General features: G+C 43.1%; 1 non-coding gene across 1 annotated transcript; it reads left to right on the forward strand.

The window, feature by feature from the left end:
• The first annotated feature begins 21,679 nt into the window (after window positions 1-21,679).
• On the forward strand, window positions 21,680-21,751 carry trnah-gug (transfer RNA histidin (anticodon GUG)). The gene has a single exon. It is a non-coding gene; the product is annotated as a tRNA-His (tRNA).
• Window positions 21,752-24,782: the final 3,031 nt, after the last annotated feature.

The raw sequence follows: 24,782 nt of genomic DNA on the forward strand, positions 1-24,782 counted from the left end.
ACTTTTAACTTAACCCACCACAAGTTATCGAAATTAAACAATCTGTCTCCATGACATTTTATTTAAAGATCTCAGACACTAACATGCAAATATTTAAATATACTGTGTTTTTTTTTCAAACCTCAAATCAATTCAAATCTACCCAGATCTCAGTTTGGATTTGTCTAAACCTGTCAAATCGCTGACGAAAGCCCCCAAACATGTTACAACACAGGGTTAATACTTCTCCAAATTTAAACCAGCCACACAGAATAAGTTCGCCTCATGCCGTAATCTCATAAGTTTTGAGGCAAAAATCCATTTACAAAGTAAGTATTTAAAGTAAAATTAACAACTTGGTTATTTAAGTACGACAGAGAATAATAAAACAAACAACTATTTAGAAATCCCTTCGGTTAGACGTATATTTTACCTCCCACTCTACAATACTGGTCTGGTGAAACAAAAACCCGATTAAGGTTTACAAAAAAAATAATCATGTTTCAAAACCAGTCAGCTTTGTCGATTCTCCTTTGTAGATTTTGATCTGTAGATGTGACTCTCGGTCAGCTTCGAAGTTCTGCTGTGCAAACTTCTTACAGACAGGTACCTTCAGGAAACTCTTCAGCTCGCAGTCTATTTTTGTGGATGTACTTGGCAGTTGTCCTCCTAAATATTCAAATGTCCGGTTTTATACCTCAAAACATCAGATCATTTCACTGATTTTGATGTCATCAAATACATTATATTTCAAACTCAGTTTGATTTCAGTATGTTGGGGCATAAGTTAAGCGGGCTTGCCGAATTTCAATTGGTTTTTGTTCCGTGGCAACTCAGTCTCACTATTGATTTCACGGTCAAATGCTACATTTTAACTTCTTTCAGAGTACTTTGTGCCAGCTTCCAGTCTCCCTGAAAAGTAACATATACCTCTACACGTTCATAACAATATCCTTTATCTGCCCTGCATAGATTTCCATAAATTTGATCAACTTAGTAAGTTCACATAATAGTCTTTTCTGTTCCAAAAAAAGACCCACTTTCTCTCATTCTTCCTTTACCTAAATATATCTTTCCAGTTATCATTCCACTTACTTACAATGTTACTGGTATTCTTCGACTAAGTAATGCATTGTGTTTGAGATGAAAGAATGTGATGTCATCACATTCCCATATGAAGGAGTAAACGTGCAACATTTCCAAGCTTTCTGATACCAAACGTGATGTAAAAATCTCCTTTATTCATGAATTGGGAAACTGAAAAAAGTGATGTTCATGGACTAAACAGCAGAAATTTAATGAAACATTACTGACATTATTGAAAGACCAAATATTTAATTTTCTCCCTAGAGTTTAAATTCAGCTGTTTTCTTTTTCAATTCATTTTTATCAATATGCACTCATCATGGGTGACAAAACCAGAAGTTGCTTGGTATGTTCAGTAGTTCTGACAGTATCTGCCGTGAGAAAGCAGATTCAACATAATTTAGAGGAATGGGTCTGCGTTGTTTACTTTTTGCCAATAGTTGTCGGTTAGTTGCGTTCGTCAGGGGTAAATGCAGAGCAATAGAGTCGGGGAATGGGTCAGGGTGGGTTACTCTTTGGAATGTCAGCGTGGACGTGCTGTGTGAAATGGCCTGTTTCCCCACTATAGGGATTCTACGGTTGTATGATTTCTTCAAAAAATGGGCAGTCGGTGCCAAGATCAAGAATGTCTCTGAGCAAGCTCAGGGCATATTGAAGTGGGAGGGTAGTGATTCACATTGATATCAATGATATCGGTAAGAAGAGTGAAAGGTTGAAAGGTCCTGCAAAGAAACTTCAGGGAGTTAGGAGTAAGTTTAAAAGCAGGATCTCCAGGGATGTAATCTTGGGATTACTCCCTGTAGCACCTGAAAGTGAGACAAAGGAGAGGAAGATATTACAGTTGAATATGCGACAAAGAGCTAGTTTGGGAGGATTGTTTCGGATTTTTGAATGATTCGAATCACGTCCAGTGCACGTGGGAACTGTACAAAAAGGCAAGTGTGCACTTTAACTGGAGGGGCCCCAACATCCTGGAAGGGTGGCGTGTTCGTGCAGATTTAAGCTGATGATACAGGAGGCAGGGAACCAAAGCAGCCTGTCAGAAACTAAGCAGAAAGTAAAGGTTAGTCGAATAAACAGGCAGAGCCAGTTTAATGACCATGCTGAGGGAAGGAATCATAACAATTTAAAAACTCTGAAAGTGGTCTGATCATTAACCTGTAAACTGTATGATGCAGAGGTTTGTTTTGTGATCCAGGTTCCCAGTTTCTCATGCTTCAGTTTCGCAGTTTGTTCATTGAAATAATAGTGTTATCCCATTCAACTCGCCAAAGTGCTGAAACACAGATACATTTTCCCAACTATGATCCAAAGACCAGTACTTAGAAAGAACAAAGAACAAAGAAAATTTACAGCCCAGGAACAGGTCCGTCAGCGCTCCAAGATTAAGCCGATCCAAATGTACTGTCTAAAACTGTTGCCCAATTCCTCAGCATCTGTATCCCTCTGCTCCCCACCTAATCATGCATCTGTCCAGACGCATCTGAAACGAACATACCGTGCTTGCCTCTATCACATCTGCTGGCAACACGTTCCAAACACCCACCACCCTCTGTGTGAAGCAATTGCCGTGTGTATCCTCCGTAAACTTTTCACCTCTCACCTTGAAAGCGTGACCTCTCGTTAGTGGATCCTTCACCCTGGGAAAAAAAGCTTATCTTCATCTATCCTGTCGATATCCTTCACGATTTTGTCAACCTCAATCAGGTCCCCCCTCAATCTCCGTTTTTCTACTGAAAACAAACCTAACCTACTCAACCGCTCTTCACAGCTAACACCTACCATACTGGGCAACATCCACATAAACCTTCTCTGCAACCTCTCCGGTGGCTATTCCTCTATCAAAATGTTTGAAGAGTTGAAGAGCTTCAGGATGCCTGCCTTGAAGAAGTTTTCCTCCTCTCTCTACAAGAATCTCAGGGAGTCCCTCTCCCACTGCAACTCCCAGGTCATTTCCTCTGCTCCGAAGCTCTTCAACTCTATGCTACTCTCTCCCCACCCCCACCCTCCTCTAGCTTATCTCTCCATGCTTCAGGCTCACTACCTTTATTCCTGATGAAGGGCTTTTGCCCGAAACGTCGATTTCGCTGTTCGTTGGATACTGTCTGAACTGCTGTGCTCTTCCAACACCACTAATGCAGTATTTGGTTTTCAGCATCTGCAGTCATTGTTTTTACCTCGTTGATTTTAACGATACTGCGAATCCTCTTGCAAGGATGCCTGCCTTGAAGAAGTTTTCCTCCTCTCTGTACAAGAATCTCAGGGAGTCCCTCTCCCACTGCAACTCCCAGGTCATTTCCTCTGCTCTGAAGCTCTTCAACTCTATGCTACTCTCTCCCCACCCCCACCCTCCTCTAGCTTATCTCTCCATGCTTCAGGCTCACTGCCTTTATTCCTGATGAAGGGCTTTTGCCCGAAACGTCGATTTCGCTGCTCGTTGAATGCTGTCTGAACTGCTGTGCTCTTCCAGCACCACTAATCCAGTATTTGGTTTTCAGCATCTGCAGTCATTGTTTTTACCTCATAAAGAGGGAGAGCCCACCACTGCTACTGGCAGGGCATTCCATGAACTCACGACTCGCTGAGTAAAGAACCTACCACTAACATCTGTCCTATACCGACCACCCCTTAATTTAAAGCTATTCCCCCTCGTAATAGCTGACTCCATACGTGGAAAAAGGTTCTCATCGTCAACCCTATCTAAAGCCCTAATCATCTTGTACACCTCTATCAAGTCACCCCTAAACCTTCTTTTCTCCAATGAAAACAACCCCAAGTGCCTCAGCCTTTCCTCATACGATCTTCCTACCATACCAGGCAACATCCTGGTAAACCTCCTCTGCACCCGTTCCAGTGCCTCCACATCCTTCCTATAGTGTAGTGCCTCGGGTTCCACTCCTGCGCGCTTTTATAGGGAAAACAAAACCGAACCAGGTAAGCTTACGCTATACCTGCTTCCGGGTCTCGGCTGCCCCTCTGGTCGTCGTCACTTCCCCCTGCTGCTCCCGCTCTTTCTGCGAAGAGAAAAAAACACCGCTGCCCGTTACCGGTAAGTAATTTTAAAACAAACTGTCTTACCTTAGCTGTACCCTTCCGGGTTTGTTTAAACTCAGCCGCTGCTCGCACTCAAAATCAGCACACGGAGAGAAGAAATAAATATAATAACAACAGCCACTGAAGTGACTGGGATTTGACCCGATGCTGCTGCAGCCAATCGATTCAGCTGTAGTTGAAATTGCTTCCACCTTTCCTGTGTCGGTAATAAGATTTCACAGCTTAGTCGCGAGTTTTCACGTGTTGAATTGTACCCAGCATCCTTTCTTCGGTTGAAACTTACTGGGATATAAAGATATGATAAAAGACACGGGCAGCACTTACCGGAATATAAAGAGATTAGGAATGACACGGCCAGATTTCCCTTGATACAAAATCGATACAAGCGATGGAAATGAGGTTTACTAGGAGATAAAAGCACTAGAAAATAAAAGAGGTGGTTTAATGGGATGGTGGGATAGATAAAGAATCATGCGGGAGAAATCAGGAAAGACTTAATTGTGTCCGAAAGGAGGTTATCCACCTGACGTGAAGTTGGTAAGAGTAAATATGAGGGAATTTCCCTTGTTTAGGTGAGTGGAAACTAAAGGTTCGCACTTCAAAGCCAGTGGGGAACGATAAAGATGTTTGGAGCAATCATTCTTTTATTCTGACAAATATCAAACTTCCCAAAGGAATAGATCTAATACTTTCGATTGGTTGAATGAGCTGTGCGAGTTTGCAGGAAATGGAATGATACGAAACGAGATAAACAGACTTTCCCAGAATGTAATCCACTGCAGGGTCAGCGATTTGAGAAAGGTCATCAAACTAAAACTTCACCTCTGTATCTCTATCCACAGACGGATACTCACCTGGGGAATATTTGTAGCTTTTCAGTCAATAATTGACACGTTTCCCAAAGACAGAACATTTCCCCAAATCAGAAACTGTAGTTTTCCAATAACTGCTCCTTTACTCAACATTGTTTTCAACTGCGTTTCAGTCTGACGCTCCAATATTTCCTGGTCCATGACAGTAACGGTATCTTCAGATAAGCATTAGACTTACAACCTTGGCAGTTTATGCACCTTTAAGTACGAGGCACAGGCAAATTACGCTCCGAGAGCCGCAGACAGCAAAGCTGTCACCTGGCCTACTCCTCCCTTGTGAACTTTAACTCAACTACTTTACTTTTGCTGTGATGATTAGATTCACTACCGTGTGGAAACATGCCCTTCGGACCAACAAGTCCGAAGAGTAACCCACCCAAAACGATGTCCCCCTGACTAATTTGGACCCACTCAGATGGGGTGGGGGGGGGGGGGGGAATGTGCAAATTCCACACTCCTACCCGAGGCTGCTGTGAGGCAGCAGTGATAACCACTGAGCCACCATGACACCCCTGAACCATGTGGTTCTGAAATTAAAGCTGACACAGACGAGGTGAAACAGACATCAATCTGCGATTATTGAAGCATCAGGTTCAGGGAAGGACACAAAAAATGGGCAACATTGAATTCATTGAAAAATGGGTTTCTGTTGGTTCCTGCCTTGTTTACAGACAATGTGACATTGCCGCTGTCACAGGGCTTTTCCTGCGATCGGTTTCAGTTCGGCACAGAATTCGAATCAATGAAAGTTCACCAACCTCCTTCTGAAAATGCATACAGGTAACATGAAACATATTGCATTCATCAATAATCTTCACCATTCCTAAATCCAAGAACACGTTGCACGAGTTTCATGAATACTGAAGATGTAAAAATGTTATGCAAGAATAAATTCAATTCCAGTTTAAATTGTAAAGTAGGAAGAATGCACAGTAAGACACCAAATGCCAGAAATTCATGTACGTCACCATGTCCAGAACTGCAGCCCAGCAGAGGGGAAATCTCTCCCTGAATCCCTAATATTCACACGTTTGCTTGCTCCATGTGCCCAGTTGGAAATCTGTGTGAAGGAGCATGCAGTCTGACAGAGCGCCTGAGAGAATCCTTCACTGTCTGATCTAAAGCTGCAATAGGAGCTGTCTATTCCAGCTGTGAGACCGGAGGTGTAAAAGGGGAGCACCTTGGTATTCCGTGGTGTAGATTCAGATTATCCTCATCATATTATTGTTGAAAACCTTCTGTCAGAAACAGCACAGTAAGAAAGGAACAGGAGGAGGCTATTCCATACACCAGTCCAATCCGACCATTTGATATCGTCATGGCTGATCAAACGCTTCAATGTTTTACCCCAGCTCATCCACAACAACCTGTCACACAAAGGGAAAAATACATTTCAGCAATCACAGATGTTTATGCCACTGTGGGAAGGAAACGTTTTTCGAGCCAGTGGGTTTCTGCACGAACTTTGCAGGTATTGCGGCTGAGCAGCTGATTCTGGTTAATCATGTTTCAAACAATATGATTGCGTCAAAACTCACAACCATGAAGGTAAGGAATGTTCTCTGGTCAACAGCAGGGTCGCGAACTCCTGACGATGGGAATTGATGATGATTCAGCAGAACAATCATTGATTGAGCTGACATCTAAACTCCGATTCTGGTGGAAATCAAACCCATAAACTTTGAATAGCAATGTTATCAATGCTGTAGAAATCTAATGTGCTTTTCATTGCGCCACAGAGCCGTGCTAGCCACAATTTTATTGCACCCAAAGTTGTGGTTGTCGTGGAGAAAATGTAGACAATCACCAGGAAATGCGGAGAGACCTTCAAAGAGTAGATCTTTTATTTGTAAACAAAAAACCGTGACATTCAGAAAGCAAATTCTTGAATGCCCCCGAACCTCAGGGACCATGGCACTACTTTATACCTTTTCTTTACTCAGGTTTCTCAGCTTATCAGCACGGCCAACTGTGTTAGTCCGAATTACTTCACTCCAGCTGCACAATAAACCAATGATGTTAGTTCCTATTATCACTCTACTTCTGCCACTAGGGGTTTTCCAACATTCAACTTAATGTTATTCTATTATCATGATTTGGTATTATACTGCCACCTCTGCTACAATGCTCTTCCATCTCAGACTAACCTGTCATGATTATATATTTAGCAACCACAATGTTTTCCTGTCCCAAACTGAAGCTACTATCTACCGATTTGATATTTAATGTCTTATCCTGCTACGAGGGTCTCAAGCAGGCTGACTCTATGAACTATCAATTGAATATTAAAGACCATTTCCAAAATATTTATTGTCACGACTTGCCCCAATCTGCCATGATGATATTTAGCAGGCAAGGCTGACTTGTCTAATTGTTATTATCTCAGCCTGCCATAGTAAACTTCCAGCACACTCTGACTCTAATTGGTGTAGGAGCATTGCACTATTCTTATCCCCTCCTGCCACAGCGACCCCATCCTGCCAGAGTGATCTTCTGACTAGTGTAGCATTCCACAGACTCCTTGTAACAGATTACCAGTAATATCCATGTGGAGACACTTCCCATGCTTTTATGGTCTCTATTTTCGGTACGGTGTTTGGTGCTTTCATCAGACATCTGCTTATCTTCACCCCACTTTCCAGTACCTGGTCCTTATCCATGTGTACTCTAGCTTCTCAAGTATTCGGCTAAATACTGCTGAAATATTTTGATGACTCGTAGCTTTACCACACGTTCAAACAGTGAATTCCAAATAAGCAACAATCTCAGAGGGAAAACGTTCTTCCGATACCTGCTCTGAAATTCCACTCCCTTACGTTTACCGTACATCTCTGGTTGTTAACCCTTTCCCATGAGACGTTCATTCCTATCACACATACCAATCCCCTTAATGTGCACCTTAATCACTTCCTCACTCAGCCTTCTCTGCTCTCAGATAAAGAGCCTGAGCTGAGCTCGTCTATCTTCGCCATGGCGAAAGTGTCGTACTGGAAAAGTACGGCAGGTCAGGCAGCATCTGAGGAGCGGGAGATTCGACGTTTCTGACATAAGCCTTTCATCAGGAATGAGTCTTGTGGGTGGGGGCTGAGAGATAAAAGGGAGGGGGTTGGGGTTGTGTGAAAGGTTGCTGGTGAAGTGATAGGTGGATGGAGGCGGGGAAGAAAGTGCAAGTTAGAAGGGGAAGAGATGAATGGGTCCGGAGGATAGTGCCGGGTTGGATGCTTTGGACTGTGATAATGTGTGTGTGAGGGGGTGGGGGGGTGGGGGGAATGAGGAAGCCATTTAAATCCATATTTATCCCGTGTGGATGCAGTTTCCCAAGACAGACAATGAGGCATTCCTCTTCCAGGCGTCAGGTGGTAATGGTTTGGCTGTGGCTTATGCCTGAACCGTCGGTTGCCCTGTTCTACAATTCACATTACAGGTGAAATGTGAAAAACGACAGACTTGAAAAATGGACAAAAACTTCTATATTCAGAGTTAGAATTAGACACCGTGTAGACAGATATTTGGCCAGTTGAATCTGCATTGTGCCATCGACGCGATTCACACTCCCCCACCCTATCTTTCTCAACCCGCATTATTGATGCACAGACAAAAAATACTCCAAATGCATCACTAGAGAGAAATCAGAGTTAACATAGTGAATCAAAAACAGTTCCGATGAAGTGTCTGTTGAACCGAAGTCGTCATTCTGTTTTCCCTGAGCTGCAATTCCTACTTTTGTCTTTTATTCATAGATCTTACAGACCATTCAGGTTTTGTTTGCCATCTATCTGAATTGGTCTATGCCTTGGCATCACAAATGCACATCTGAATACTTCTGAAACTTAGGAGGATATCTGCCCCTAAAACATTTGCTTGCGCTGAGTTCCAGAATTCAACTACCCACTGTTTCAAAACATTTGTCTGCGCATTCACTCAAATCTTTTCTCCTCTGTCCATAAATCCATGCCACACTCCCCCGCCACCCCACCCCAACCCCCCATGATTGATCTCACCATCTAAGAGAAACGGTTTTTTTCAGTCTACGCCATCCATATCCCTGATTATTTTGCACATCTCAATCATTTCTCCTCTCAATATCTTCTGCTCTAAGATAAACAACTCCAATCTATTCAATCACTCTTCATAACTGAAACTATTCTTCTCAGACAATACCCTGGGAAATCTCTCCAACATCATTTCCAGTGATATCACATCCCTGCTATAATGTGAATTGCAGAACTGCAGACAATAGTTTAGATAGAGCCGAATGAGCAAGTGAAATAAATGATGTAGAAATCCACAGAAAAATGTCTTTTAGAATAAAGTTTCTTTTCCTCAGTGCTGCCTTGTTTCCTTTTCCTGAGCCTGATATTCCAATAATCTCTAGTTCATATCAGTAAAAGCTGCTACATGAGAATTAATCTCACGACCATGGTATTGAAATGGATTGACTGGTTTGAAGGTGACCACGTGGTTATTCTATGACGGCACAGAGGCGCTGGGAGTGGTCCTGTTCAAAGGCGGGAGGAAGGACATATTTGTCTCCGTTAATTAGACTATTAAGATACAACAGCAGCATTAACCCGCACTGCAGATTGACTCAGCGGAAGCATGCTGTGGGTCACGAGAGGTCGATGAATTGGAAGCATTCTCTGAAATTTTCCTCAACAATGCACCGTTTTGTTACTTTTACTCGAAGAGCTGCTTTTGATCACATCGTCTCCACATTGCCCTCTTGCTCCCAGTAAACACTCCAATCCAGTGTACATCACTTAAATTCCGACACAGACACATGTCATATTCTCATTCCCTCTGTGATAATCAGAATTGACAATATCATTCTCTGAGATTGAGCAATGTAGCATGGAGTTGGTAGTGTAGTGAACAAAGAAGAACAAAGAACACAGAAAATGTACAGCCCAGGAACTGGCCCTTTGGACCTCCAAGCCTGAGCCAATCCAAATCAACTGTCTAAATCTGTCGCCCAATTTCTAAGCATCCGTATCACTCTGCTCCTCACTTACTCATACATCTGTCCAGGCGCACTTTAAATGAATCTACCATGTCAGCCTCTACTACCTCTGCTGGCAACGCATTCCAGCACCTACCACCCTTTATGTAAAATACTTTCCGTGTATATCTTCCCTAAACTATTCACCACTCTCCTTGAACGCGTGACCTCTCATTATTGAATCCCTCACCTTGGGAAAAAAGCTTATCTCAATCTATCCTGTCTGTACCATTCATGATTTCGTAGCCCTCAATCAGGACCCCTCAATCTCGTTTTTTCTAATGAAAACAATAGTAACCTACTAAACGTCTCTACAGAGCTAGCATCTTCCATACCAGGCAACATCTTCGTAAACCTTCTTGCATTCTCTTCTAAACGTCCACATCCTGTTGGTAATGTGGAGACCAGAACTGTACAGAATATTCTAAACACGGCCGAACCAAAATCTTGTACAATTGTAACATGACCTGCCAGCTCTTATAGTCAATGCCCCGTCCGGTGAAGGCAAGCATGCTATATGTCTTCTTGACCACAAGATCCACCTGTGCAGCCACCTTCAGGGTACAAAGAACCTGAGCTCCAAAATCTCACTGCTCATCAACTTTACCGACAGCTCTTCCGTTTACAATATAGTTGACTCTAGAATTAGACTTCCCAAAATGCATCACCTCACATTTGCTTGGACTGAACTCCATCTGACATTTATCCACTCAACTATTCTGTCTAACTATATTCCCCTTCATTCTTTGACAGTCCCCTATACTTTCTGGCTACTCCACCAATCTTCGTGTTACCTGCAAATGTAATGGCGATATTTGGGCTAGCAACCCTTGGAGACTGGAACATGGCAGGTGTTCATTCCATCCAGCCATGAACCATGTTTGGATGCCTGTTTCCAGTGAACTACCACTGTTTCCTGATGTAGATCACTAATTCAAACTTCGTTGTAGGAGTCATGATTTAGAAGTTACAGATGATACAACAATTGGTCGTGTAGTTGCCTATGATGAATAATGTCAGGGACCGCAGGCATGTATGAATCAGGTGTAAAGGAAAAATGGAGAATAGAATTGAATCCAGACGAATGAGTGGCAATGAATTTGGGGAGTTGTAACAATAACAGTGAGGATTCTGATTGGTTCACAGTAACAAAGAGATCTTGGAGTGGACATACACAGATCTCTGAAGATTATTGTACAGGGAGATCAGTTGTTCATGAGGGTCTTTGGATATTTTCTGTTGTTGCCACAGACTGTAGATGATATTCGATCTTTAGCAACCGTCAGTTTAAGAAAGAACTAAAGGAATGAGCACAAGTCTGGTCAATGCAATAATCTACATTTTTAAAAGAAGTCAGACAAAAGAGGGATGGCTGAAGTATAAATCTTAGCCCATCAAGACTGCTTCACCACTCAATGAACTTACCACTGATTCCTCTGCTCGTCACGCTGGTATGTGCCTTGGAGGGTAATTTGTAAATGGTGAAGTTTCAGTGCATCTTCAACCTTGTCCTTATAGTCAGTACAGTTTTTGAGCTTTGAAGGTTCTGTCAACAAAGCCTGGATGACTTACTCCAGTGAATTTTCTAGGTGGTGCAGTCTGCTGCAATTGTGCCTTAGCAGTTAAGGGAATAAATATTTAGGTGTTGAAAAATATACAGTTAAGTGACTGCATTGTCGTGGAGGGTGTCCTGTTCCTTCAGTGGTATTGAAGGTGAACCCACCTAGGCAAATGGAGAGAGTTCTGTTAAACATCTAATTTGTGCATTGCGGACGAGGTAGGCTTCACGGAGACAAGAGTTGAGTTAATAATCAAACAAAAACGACCGACGGACATGTTTTTGTCGTCAACTTCTTTATATGGGCGGTTCAGGTTCTATTTCTCCTAAATACTAGTTCCCAGGACGATTACACGGAGGAATTCAGTTACAGTGAAGTCATTGAATGTCAATCGAATATGATTAGATTCTCATTTGTCAGAGTTACCATTGCTGCATTTGGTCATTCTGTGGATCAATCCGATTCCAAACGCTTTCCGATTTCAAGTTCCAATTCCCATCTGCGCCTGAGATTTCAACCCATTTCCTCGCTGAAATTTCTCCACCTCTCTTAATAAAAAGGACGCTGAAAAGGACAGCAGAGACTTACAAACGTGTTGCTAACTCTGTATAACATGGAGCTTCAAGGAATGATTGTTTAGGCTAGGATTGAAACAAAGGAGATGGAGGGGAGATATAATCACATAATAACAATTATAAACGTTCAATATTCGTAGGATCTTGACAGGATAGATACCGGCAGGTGGTTTCCCTATTCTCTGAGGACAGCACCAGACGACATGAACACAGATTTAGATATTGCCCATTTAATTCAGAAATGAGGAGTAATTTCTTTGCTCAGGGGCCAAGGAATCTGTGGCATTTTTCAGCAACCGCTGTTGAGACTGTGTTGTTGGGTATTTTCAAATAGTTCCAGATTGTTAATCAGAAAGATGATGAAATTTTGTCGAGGTAAGTGAGCAGAAAGGAGTTGAAGATTATCAGATCAACCATGAGTTCGTTGAATGGTGGGTCAGACTCCACGGGCTGAATGGCATACTTCCACTTTATTTAACATTTGGTCGAATGCCTTATTTTATACATAAGTTCAGCATTGTGAGGGGATGGGATGAAGTGATAGAAAAAGTTTTATTAAACAGTTCAGACAGTTCATGAACAAGGCTCGTAAACACAGGAAGAAGAAATGTGCTCTGACCTGTAGGCAACAAATGACATTGGCCACAGCGCAGGTGGTTGTGTATAGAAGCTGTGATTGCTGAGGAACGTTGGTAGACATTATATAGTTGGCAAGTCAGTAATCACACTGGATGATGGATCGTTGTATTATTCACACACAGCAGGCATTTGTGAAAGAATGAAAGGTCGTTTCATTGGAGAAGTTTTTTTGCGGTTCCAATTACAAGTGACTGTTTGAAATACTGATCAGATCATTGTGTGAAGTGTTAGGTTAAAATATTCATTTGCAACCCCACTGGATAAACTTGTGCTCCCGATCCGTTGTTATTTGTTTCTCTTTTTTGATGTAAATTCATAGAAGGACAAAATGAAATGTGTGGGTGGAGGTGGGGGGTGTGGTGCGGAAGAAAAATGCGTTCCTTCTCATTACACCAATTTAATCTACAATTGAATAGAATGACTGCTCTCACTCTTCATTTCGACTTTAGCGTCGTGTTGATTATTCGTGAATCTCCCGTGCAGTGAAGGACAAGAAAAATACTCTCGATCCAGTGCACCAGAGGTGTGAGGTGCAAAGAAAAACTGCAGTAGCAGTTTGTGAAGTTACCAACCAGAGTGTGACTCGAACCCGTGAATGTGAAGCCCAGCGGTGTAATAAACCAACACCATAATCTGTCGGTCTCCTCTGCACATTTTGTCGAGCGGTGACATATCACCTCATCACGGTTACATGCAGTGAAAGTCATGGATGAGAAATTTCCAGAGGGGAATCGAATCCACACCATTGTGTTTCTGCTTTCACTGGAATTATAATAACAGCAAATTCCAATAAATAGCCATGCTCGTCAGAATGAATAGCTGTCATTGATACATTCTGAGTCAGAGCTGTGTCAGAAAGAAACATAGAACAAGAATTTTCCGTCATATTCACACCTACATTTGACTCATAATTTCTTCAGTCACTTTCTCTCTCACGTGAAGAAGCAGCCATGGAGGGGGCAATAAAGACGATGTTGTGGCTCAATGGCCTTTCTCATGTGGTTGAACCTGAATTGGATTAAATCGCAAGAAACGCTGTTTGTTCATTTCATATTAATTTCGCTGCAACTTCACAATGTTCATTGTAATAATCAGAAGTGAATTAGATTTATCTCATTGGAACGATTGATGTTCTATTCAAATTTACTCCAACATTATTTCAGCTTAAGGTGGATATTGCTTAGAAAACTAGAGGGTTAAAGTGCAAAGGAAAACCCAACAGTCTTGTTGCTCGTTGCTTTGGAAGATTTCACTGAATATTAAATGGACCAAACATCATGGTGCTTGTCCCCACATCTTTAACGCGTGTGATTAAAGCAGGAAGTCGCACTCCAAGCAACTGGTCACTTCCTATTCATTATATAATATCATCCTTTCACAATAAGAAAAATCCACATTGTTCCATTTACAATGCTTCAGGTACATTATTATGCCAAATCTTTCAAAATCCAGAGTTTTTGGAATCGAATCATATTTATCTACACACGTTCACGAAATTTCTTTACATTTAAAGTCAACCAACTTAGACATTGTTTCCCCGCAATATCCGACCGACTACACCCCAGCCCTACACCTTTACCTAGCCACACACTGTCTCTCTCTCCTTGAGAAATTCATTCCTTGTATGCCACCAAATGTGCCTTCGAAATATTTTGTAAAACAGATTCTCGGAGTGACAGCGATTCACTTTTAAGTTGTTCAAATTTGAATGCATGACGTCTAGATGTTTACTTAATTGAAAGAGAGAATTTTCCACCTATTTACTCTATCCAAACATTTCATAACATGACAAACCCCAATTAAGTCTTTCTTGGTTCAGGGATAACTAGATTAGATTACTTACAGTGTGGAAACAGGCCCTTAGGCCCAAAAAGTCCACACCGCCCCGCCGAAGCGTACCCACCCATACCCCTAACCTAACACTACGGGCAATTTAGCATGGCCAATTCACCTCCGGAGCACCCGGAGGAAACCCACGCAGACACGGGGAGAACGTGCAAACTCCACACAGTCGGTCGCCTGAGGCAGGAATTGAATCCGGGTCTCCGGCGCTGTGAGGCAGCAGTGCTAACCACTGTGCCACCGTGCCGTACTGTTCTAAATTTTCGAAGATAACAAGTAAATAATATCTCATCCTCAGTAAACCCTGTCAGCATCGTCTCTAATGGCTTTACACCCCAGTAAACACCGTCATTATCAATTCTGATCGAATCACAGAATCCACCAGGGCAGAAAGAGCATTTCAGTCAATCGAGCCCGTGTCGACTCTCTGAAGAGCATCTCACCCAAACCTAACATGGGGAAACCCTCCCCCTCATGATGTCAAATAAACCTGTTGGATTATAACCTGGCGTCCTGTGACTTCTGACCTTGTCCCTGCGTTACCCGTGGCTAATTCATTAAACTTATTAAATTCACTCCCTGGACACGAGAGGGCAATTTAACTTGGCCAATCAACATAACCCTCAGACTGAACAGCTGTGCGAATTACTGAACCAATGTTCCATCATCGTCAGCAAAACCTGAATCATTTTTAATGGCTTTATACCCTGATAACTCAGCCTCAGCAAAGCAAATGAACCAAAATTCAATGTATTGAAACACCACTCTGCTTTACGTTCTGATTCGTGCTGCGGGAAATGTTTCTGCACTCATATTTGAATTCTTATGCGCTGTTTCTTCCTCACCTTCCTGCTTCCAATAAACACTTCAATCCGGAACAAGTCTGTCAAATGCTTTTCATTCCAACACAGTAACAAGGTGCAGTTTGCAGAGGTCACGTGCTTGCACTTACACTGACACTCTGCCTCCCTGAGAGCTGCAGTCCTTCCCCACCTTGATTCAGGCAGCACTGTCCTTCCTGTGACATGCCCTATTGAGAATGGAAGGAGAGGTATCAATACCCGCACTTGGGACCGGGGCGACAATTTTAAAATATTTACACTGTCCCCAATGGAGAACTGAGCTCTGTGACAGGCGGGGACACTAGTCACTCTACTACCGAGGACAAGAGTGTCAAAGGAGGCCCTTCAACAAATTGTGGCCACATTTGTCAAAAACAATGCCTAATGAACTGAATCCCAATTCACAATGCTTATCCCACAGTCTAATATGTTTTGGCATCACAAGTTCACATCTGAATATTTGTTCAGGTTATAAGGGTTTCTGCCGCTCTGAACAATGCAGACAGCCGATTTCAAATTCCAACCCCCCGCTGGCTGATATAGGTGTTCTGCACATCTTCTCAAACCATTCTGCCCTTCTCCTTAAATCTCTGGCTCCTGCTGATCGATCCCTCCATCAATAGCAAAGTCCTTCAGTCCACCCTGTCTATACCCTAACTCGATCTGTCTTGTCCACATCTCCTTTGCACTGCGACAAACACTCCACTCTGTCCTGTCTTTCTTCCGAACTGAAACTCTTCAGACTAAACAATATCCCGGTAAATAACTCCTGCAATTTTCTCAGTGTGATCACATCCCTGCTATACCGTGACTTGCAAAACTGCACACAACACTCTTGCTTGAGCCTAATTAGCATTTGTTTAAAAATTTCTGGATTAGTATGACGGCGATTCTGGCTAAGCCGAATTTATTACCCATTCCGAATTGCCCAGAGGGCAGTTGAGACACCATATTGCTATGAGTCTGAAGTCACGTGCAGCCCAGACCAAGTAAGGATAGCAAATTCCAATCCGAAATGACATTAATGAAGCTGATTTTTTTTCAACAATTGTCAATGGATATATATTAGTCTTTAGATTCTTCATTGCAGATACTTACTAAATCCAAATTTGACGATCATGGCATGGTGGGATTCAAGCTCGAGTACCCAGACTATTACCTCGGTCTCTGGAATTTCAATCCTATGAAATTATCACAAGACCAACGCAGAAAGCCACAAAAGCTGATCTTTAACAATAAAATATCTTTTCACCAAAACTGCCCTGGGTCTTTTCCATGAGCCTGACGCTCCAATTGTCTCTGTCCTAAGTCAGTAAAAGCTGCTACATGGGGATTGATTTCACAACCGCGGTATCCAAATGGATCGATTTGTTTCAAGGTCCCGATTGTTGGATTAGGGCACGTTCACCCAACAACAGTCACCGCAGCACAGACAGAACAGTATGAATGGGAAAGAGAGTGATAGACTGTGCATTGTCTCAGAGAAATGGAGGAGGGACGGAAAGAAAGTTTAATGATTGTGGGAAGGAGATAAATCTCTTTCTACGGGTGTGTTTGAATACTGATATATGAGATTTGAGGGAGCGGAATTTGAAGGTAAAACAATTAATTTCTTAGCATGTGTCACAAAAAGGACAACGGAGAGAACACTTCGTGGCCTGATTTGGTTTCAAATCGAGGTTGCTGTGGTCCCCATGCAAAATACCGACAACCACGATCACAGTAACCACCGAACAGGATGCTTGCAAGCAGCAAGAAGTATATGAGCAGAGGAAATGTTCGGAAGAACAACAAACAGTGACAGACATGTGGGAACTGAGAATGGGCTGAATCTTTAAGTTCGGTGTCCTCAGAGGCTGTGGAGATCCCTTGAAAGAAAAGGTTGAAAAGTAAGATTGATAGATTTCGACAAAACATCAAAGACTCGCGGGACAGTACAGGATATTGTTGAAATGTATGCTTGAATAACATTTTAGCTTAACATCGGCACAGCCGCCCAGATCCAACCGGAAATGGGGATGAGAATGAGTGAGCAGAGTTACTCTCTGTCTCCGGTGATGCAATAGGTGAGCGTGCGTCCTCCTATGATGGTATAGATGCGCAAGAATTTCCTCGGTTGAGTGTGCTCCTTATCAAGGGAATGGTTGTCCCCGTTTATATTCTCATAGCGATCTACAGTGCATCTTGCTAAGACAGCTGAGTGGCAAAACTGATGCGTGTTGAGCACTTAACTTTGCACTGGTGAGTTTAAAAGATGATTTTGCTATTTGGATCTGTGTTTCTGACACTGGCGGTGGCAGCTACATTTGCTTGCATCAGCTCAGTATCAGTTTCTTCCACACAGTCAAGACTTCAACCTGGAGAAGGTGGTGTTGGGATGATATTTTAAACATTCGTCCTTGGCGATTGGAACACGGAAACGGTGATGTTTAAGTTCGACGAATAAAACTTGGAATGCAAGCCTGACCTCAGGAACAGAGATCATGACTTCAATTTCCTGCAATCCCATTCATTCATATCCCTTATGCAGGGGATTCTACCATCTTCACCCAGTCCTGCCTACGAGAGACTCCAGGACCAGAAAAACAAGAGCTGACCCTTAATTCAAGAATCTACACCGCGTGGGGAAGCAGTCTAATCGGCCCTTCCAGTCCACACCGTCCATCCGAAGCGCATCCCACCAGACCCCACGGTATTCCCTATCCCATAAACCTGCATTTCCCATTGTTGATCCCTGTAACTGGCACATCTTTGGTCAGAGGGAGAAATAAAAACGCAAACACACAGAGAATGTGCAGACTGCCCACAGACAGACACCCGAGGCTGGGATCGCAGCCGGGTTTGAGGTGCAGCCAGACAGCAACGAACGAGGGGCAACGAATAATTGTTGTCCTGACCAGTCATACTCACACCCTGTGGGTGAATGAGAAAGAATGAAAACACATTCACAACATGGAAAACAGGATTTGTATCTGTGTAGACACAATGTGAAAGGATTGTTCACCCTGGGTAGAAAAAAAGGAGGCCGATACCATACAGAAAGCAGGGCAATTTGGAAACTGCTGGAAGGGGTTCAATTAACCACAGAAATGGAAACTCATTTAATCAGTAACACTGGGGAGAGACCGTTCACCAGTCCCGTGTGTGGGAAGGGATCACTGAGTATAAGAACCTCCGGAGCCTCCAGCAGGATTACATATCCCATCAGATGTTCGATTAGGCTGTCAATGCTGCTGTTAATCCCAACCAGCTATTTGTTCCATAGCGTCAATCATAGAATCATACAGCATGAAAACAGGCCCGTCAGTCCAACCAATCCATGCTGAACATACTGCCAAACTAATCTCGTCCCATCTGTCTCCTGCTGTACCCGCTGAGTGGTTATAATGCCCATGTAGTGTTATTACTGTGGTGTTAATCCAAAAACCCAGGTAATATTTTGGGAACAAAGGATTCAGGTCCTGGCATGACTGGTGTTGGAGTTTGAATTCAATAAGCACCTGGAATTGAAGAGTCTCGTGATGACCTGAAACAGTTGTGTAGAAAATCCCATCTTATTCACTCATGGAGTTCGGGAAGCAACCTGCCATAGTCATCTGCTCCGTCCCACAGGAGACTCCAGATGGATAATATCGTGGTTGACTCTTAAATGTCCTCTGGGAAATAACTGACGTACTAGGCATGAATAAATTTATTTTAAAAATCCCACTTTCCCATTCATGTTTGGAATCAATTGTCCATTAAATGTTGCAAACGTACCCTCATCCATCACTTCCTCAGCAAGTTAATTACACACGTAAAACACCTTCCCTAAAAAAATGCCTCATATGCCTTTTTTAAAAAAAGAATCTCTCTTTTCATCTTAAACATATGCTCTCTCGCCTTGAAATCCCCCTCCTGAGAAAAGGCCGCTATCGTTAACTCTAAACTTGCCTCTCAATAATTCATAAACTTCTGTCAGATCGCCGCTCAAACCCCTAACCGAGAGTGAAAACAGTCTCTACTAAGAGAAAATGAGAACTGCAGATGAGAGATCAGAGTCGAGAGTGTTGTGCTGGGAAAGCACAGCAGGTCAGGCAGCGTCTGACGAGCAGGAGAATCGACGTTTCGGGGAAGAGCCTGGTGAACAACACTTGCGCGAAAAAAATGATTCTCCTGCTCCTCGGATTCTGCCTTACCTGATGTGGTTTTCCAGCACCCCGATCTCGAATCTGAAAATGGTCTCAGCCTATCCAGCCTTTCATTAGAACTCAAACCTTCCACAGGCAACATGTGTGTATACCTTTTCTGAACCTACTCCAGCTGAATAATATCATTCCTACAACTGGGCGACCAGAACTGGACATAATATTCCAGAAGAGGCCTCATCAATGTCCTGCAAAACTTCACCATAACGTCCCGACTCCTATACACAAAGGACTGAACAATGAAGGGAAGTTTGGTAAATGCCTTTAAACCATCTTGTCTGTAGGTAATGCAAATGACAAGGAATTATGTACCTGCATCCCGAGTTTCCGTGTTCTCCAACATACGCATAGCCATACTCTTTTTGTTGTACCAAAATGCAATACCTTCCATTTATCCAGATTGAACTCCATGTTACATTTTTCAGTCCAACGACTCATTTGATTAAGATCCTTTTGAATCTTAGATAATCTTCCCCACTGTCTACAATTCTGACATCGCTTATAAACCTACAAAACACGCCTGCAGTGAGTTCCACTGTTTTCTGATATCGATCAATGATTCATATTTACTTGTCGTGGCCGTGATTTAGCAGAGTGCAGGTCATACAGACATGCAATTAAACATGAGAAAGAAAGCCGCAGACTACTGGGAGATATTAAACAATTGGAAATAAAAATGGTGAAAGCAATTCATTGCAGGGAAGTTGGTGATAGTGAAGCAAAATTAAACTTCAAACCAGCTGCCCCCGCTCCAGTTGTGGCATTCAGCTGTCTCAGCAAGATGCACTGTAGATTGCTGTTATTATTAACGGGAACAAATTTTCTCTTCTGCCCCGCCTTTGACCAGAAGCACTCCCAACCTCGGAATTGCTTGCGCCTCTAAACCATCATAGAAATACCGTGCATTCACCGGTTGTGTCACTGGAGCCATCGAGTATCTCTGCGACCTCATTCCCATCCCGATTTCAAGTTGGTTCTTCACGACTGCGTCACTCAGTTCCTCTGATTCTTGGGGTGGGAACTGGGACTATGTGTCAGCAGTGGTTACTGCCTTGTGTGGGGAGCTGGTGAAGGAGCCAATGTTAAACTGCATTGCTATTGAAGTATACATTTCAACAAAAGCTTGGTAAAAACAATGAGTGCAGATGCTGGAAACCAGATTCTGGATTAGTGGTGCTGGAAGAGCACAGCAGTTCAGGCAGCATCCGAGGAGCAGTAAAATCGACGTTTCGGGCAAAAGCTCTTCATCAGGAATAAAGGCAGAGAGCATGAAGGGTGGAGAGATAAGTGAGAGGATGGTGGGGGTGGGGAGAAAGTAGCATAGAGTACAATAGTTGAGATGGGGGAGGGGATGAAGGTGATAGGTCGGGGGGAGGGCGGGGTGGATAGGTGGAAAAGAAGATAAGCAGGTAGGATAAGTCAGGACACGTCATGGGGACAGTGATGAGCTGGAAGTTCAGAACTAGGGTGAGGTAGGGGAAGGGAAATGAGGAAACTGTTGAAGTCCACATTGATGCACTGAGGTTGAAGTGTTCCGAGGTGGAAGATGAGGCGTTCTTCCTCCAGGCGTCTGGTGGTGAGGGAGTGGCGATGAACGAGACCCAGGACCTCCATGTCCTCGGCAGAGTGGGAGGGAGAGTTGAAATTTTGGGCCACAGGGCAGTGTGGTTGATTGGTGTGGGTGTGCCGGAGATGTTCCCTAAAGCGCTCTGCGAGGAGGCGCCCAATGTCCCCAATGCACAGGAGACCGCGCCGGGAGCAACGGATGCAATAAATGATATTGGTGGATGTGCAGGTAACAAAAGCTGCACTGTCCCCGGAGTCTTTGATGTTTTGGAGAAATCTATTTACCTCAGCCTTCAGCACATTAACTATGGAATCACCAGGACCTCTGTGGGCACCAATGTAAAACGGTCAGCCCATTCTGAGTTCCCACATATTTGCCACTGTTCACGAAGCACTGATATTTTGCATTTGGTGCTCTGCCTAACATTTCTTATGATGCTGTACTTAGGGTGCACGCTAAGGGCGTTTGCCTGTGTGGTGCCGTGATCGTATAGTGGTTAGTACTCTGCGTTGTGGCCGCAGCAACCTCGGTTCGAATCCGAGTCACGGCAGTAATCGCTCTATTTGTCCCAGTCTTTTGTGAAACACAAAGGAATCAGTTGTTTTAACGTTTTGATTTTCTCCAAGGTGATGTTATTTTCCTTCAAGCTCTGCTCGCTCACATCTCTGTGCTTCATATGTCAGAATTCAAAACCACCCGTTCTCAGAGATTTCTTCCCTCCTACGATCACTAACCGAACTTTCCATCCCATACCCCCATTTCATTAATTTGGAGATGCCGGTGTTGGAATATGGTGTACAAAGTTAAAAATCACCCAACACCAGGTTATGATCTTACAGGTTTAATTGAAGCACTAGCTTTCGGAGCACTGCTCTTTCATCATGTGTTTGTGGAGTCATTTCCTATTTCACTAAGGCATTGCAGAATCTATTACAGACTCTCACATTGATACCGATCAGTCTGTGTGGCTGGGGTCACTGTTGGTGGGTGACCGTACCCCAGCCCCACCATCGGGACCTGTAGGCATTTGGTTACCGCTGTTGTGAGTTCAATCCTCATGTCGCAGCTTTTACCGACATGGACAAGATATTACTGGGGGGTCAAGCTCAGGAAAATGGCACAGAACAGTATCGGGGAAAAGCGACTTCATTGGATATGATCAGTTTCACTGCATTTCTGCAATGGCCGAGCGCTTTTCCCACTGAACACTGGACTGTTTATTCAGACACCATAGACTCGGGTTTGACTCAGACCATGCTCGGTGGTAGAACTGTTCAATAAATATCTGGAATTACGAATCTAAAAACTCCTATATATCCATGTTCAATTGTTGAAAAAAAAACATCTAACGTCATTTAAGGAATCAAACTGCCATTCTTACCTGCTTGGGCCTCCATGTGACTCCAGACTCACTACAATATGGTTGAGTCTCAACAACCCGCTGTGCAATTAGGGATGGCAATAAATACTGCCGAACCAGCGACGCCCTCATACTGTAAAGGATAAGAAAAAAAAGTTCATTCGGCTCTATCTAGATTACTTAGCGCAGTTCTGCAATTCAGAGTACTGCAAGGATGTGATTGCACTGGGAACGTTGCAAAGGATTCACTGGGATATTGTCTGGGCTGAAGGGTTTTAGTTGTGAGGAGTTCACTGGGGTTGTTTGTCGCCAAGCAGAGGAGATTGGAGAAGACATGACTGAGATGTACAAAATAATGAGGGATATGGATAGGATAGACTGAAAGAAGCGTTTGTTATTGATGGCGAGTTCGAACACTGGGGCCAAGAGATTTCGGAAAAAGGCAGAAAGTTTTGAAATCTTGGAAATCTTGATTCAGGTCGTAAAGCAGTTGTGTTGTACAAGTGTGGCCACAACTGGCTGAAGGGCCACCTTCGATGTCGTTGTCCTCCACAGTATCGCGGTTAGTATCCCCGCCTGTCACAGGGCTCAACTCTCCGCTGGGGGCATCGTAATGGTTTTAAACCTGTCGCTTTGTTCGCAACTGAAAGTTATTAATGCTTGGCCTTCCATTCTCGATTGGACATGTCACAGGACGGACAGTGCTGTCTGAATCAGCGTGGAGACGGACTGCAGCTCCTGGAGAGAGAGAGTGTCAGTGACAGTGCAAACATGTAACTTCAGCAAACTGCACATTGTGTTTGCCTTACAATGAAATCCATTTTATACAGTTGTTCCTGACTGATGTGCTTATTTAAAGCAAGAATCTGAGGAAGAAAACAAAGTAAACCCATTCAGATCTGAGTGCAGAAACATTTCCAGCAGCACTAACGAGGTTGTACAGCGTAGAACCGCGTTTGGATGGATTGAATTCGGGTTGGTGGGCGCAGCAGGCTTTCACTAGGATGAGTTACCAGTGTGTAAAGCCATTACACATGATACAGATAGTGTTCAATGTGATGGTACACTACAGTGGTTCGCACTGTTCTTAGGTCTGTAGGTTAGGTGGATTGGCCATGTTAAATTGGGCTGATGTGTCCAGGGAGTGACTTCAGTAAGTTAAGTGAATTATCCATGGGTAACGCAGTGATAAGGTCACACGATGCCAGGTTTTATATCAGCAGGTTTATTTGAAATAACAAGCCAAAGGCCTGTGTGGATAAAAACGGGAGCTAGATCTGGTTGAGATGCTGTTCAGAGTGTCCCTATAGAATCTATTGGCTGAATTGTACTTTCTGCATTGTAGGGAATCTGTGATTCGATCAGAGGACACTGCCAGCGTTTACCGGGCTGCTAAGACATTGGAGACGATGCTGACGGCGTTTAGTGGGGATGGAATTTTATTTATTTGTGTTTGGAAAATTTGAAACTAAACCAAGGAAAACTGAATGGAAGTTTTCCGGAGTATTTGAGGTTTGGAGAGAGAGTAAATATGTGGTAAATTCTCTCTTTCAAGTTCATAAATTTCTGAAAGTCAAGATTACAAAACCATTGATGTAGACCAAAGAAATAATGGGAGCAAAATTTCTGTCACTCAGACAATCCGTTTCCAAAGTATTTGGAAAAGCACATTTAGAGACACACAAACAGCGAGTTTCACCAGGAGAGAGACAACCTGTGGCCAGGTAAAAATGTAAAGGAGGGTGTAGGGAGTAGAAGGTGCGAGGAAACAATGTCTAATTTGGACGACTTCAGATGAAAAGAAATATCGGAAACGTCTGCAGCTGAGCAAGATTCAGCAAAAAAAACCTCAGAGTTTTGAAAGATTTATATTAATATTCCACATGAAGCATTATAAATGGAACTGAGCAGATTTTGTATATTGTCAAGGAAAGCTATTCCATAATGAATAGGAAGTGACCCGTCTCTTGGAGATCGATTTCCTGCTTTAATCCCATGCCTTAAAGATGGGAAGACGATCGCCATGATGTTGGGTTCATTTGACACCCACTGAAATCTGCCAAAGTAACTGAGCATCAAAACTGGCATCTTGTTTTGTAGTTTAAACTTTTGTTTTTCTCATCTGTATTTTCTTTAAGCTGAAATAAATTCGGAGCAAAATTGAATACAACATTAAACGTTCCAATCATATAAATCCAATTCCCTTCCGACCATTGGAATG

Source organism: Chiloscyllium punctatum, chromosome 12, assembly GCF_047496795.1.
Source record: "Chiloscyllium punctatum isolate Juve2018m chromosome 12, sChiPun1.3, whole genome shotgun sequence".
NCBI classification, from domain to species: domain Eukaryota; kingdom Metazoa; phylum Chordata; class Chondrichthyes; order Orectolobiformes; family Hemiscylliidae; genus Chiloscyllium; species Chiloscyllium punctatum.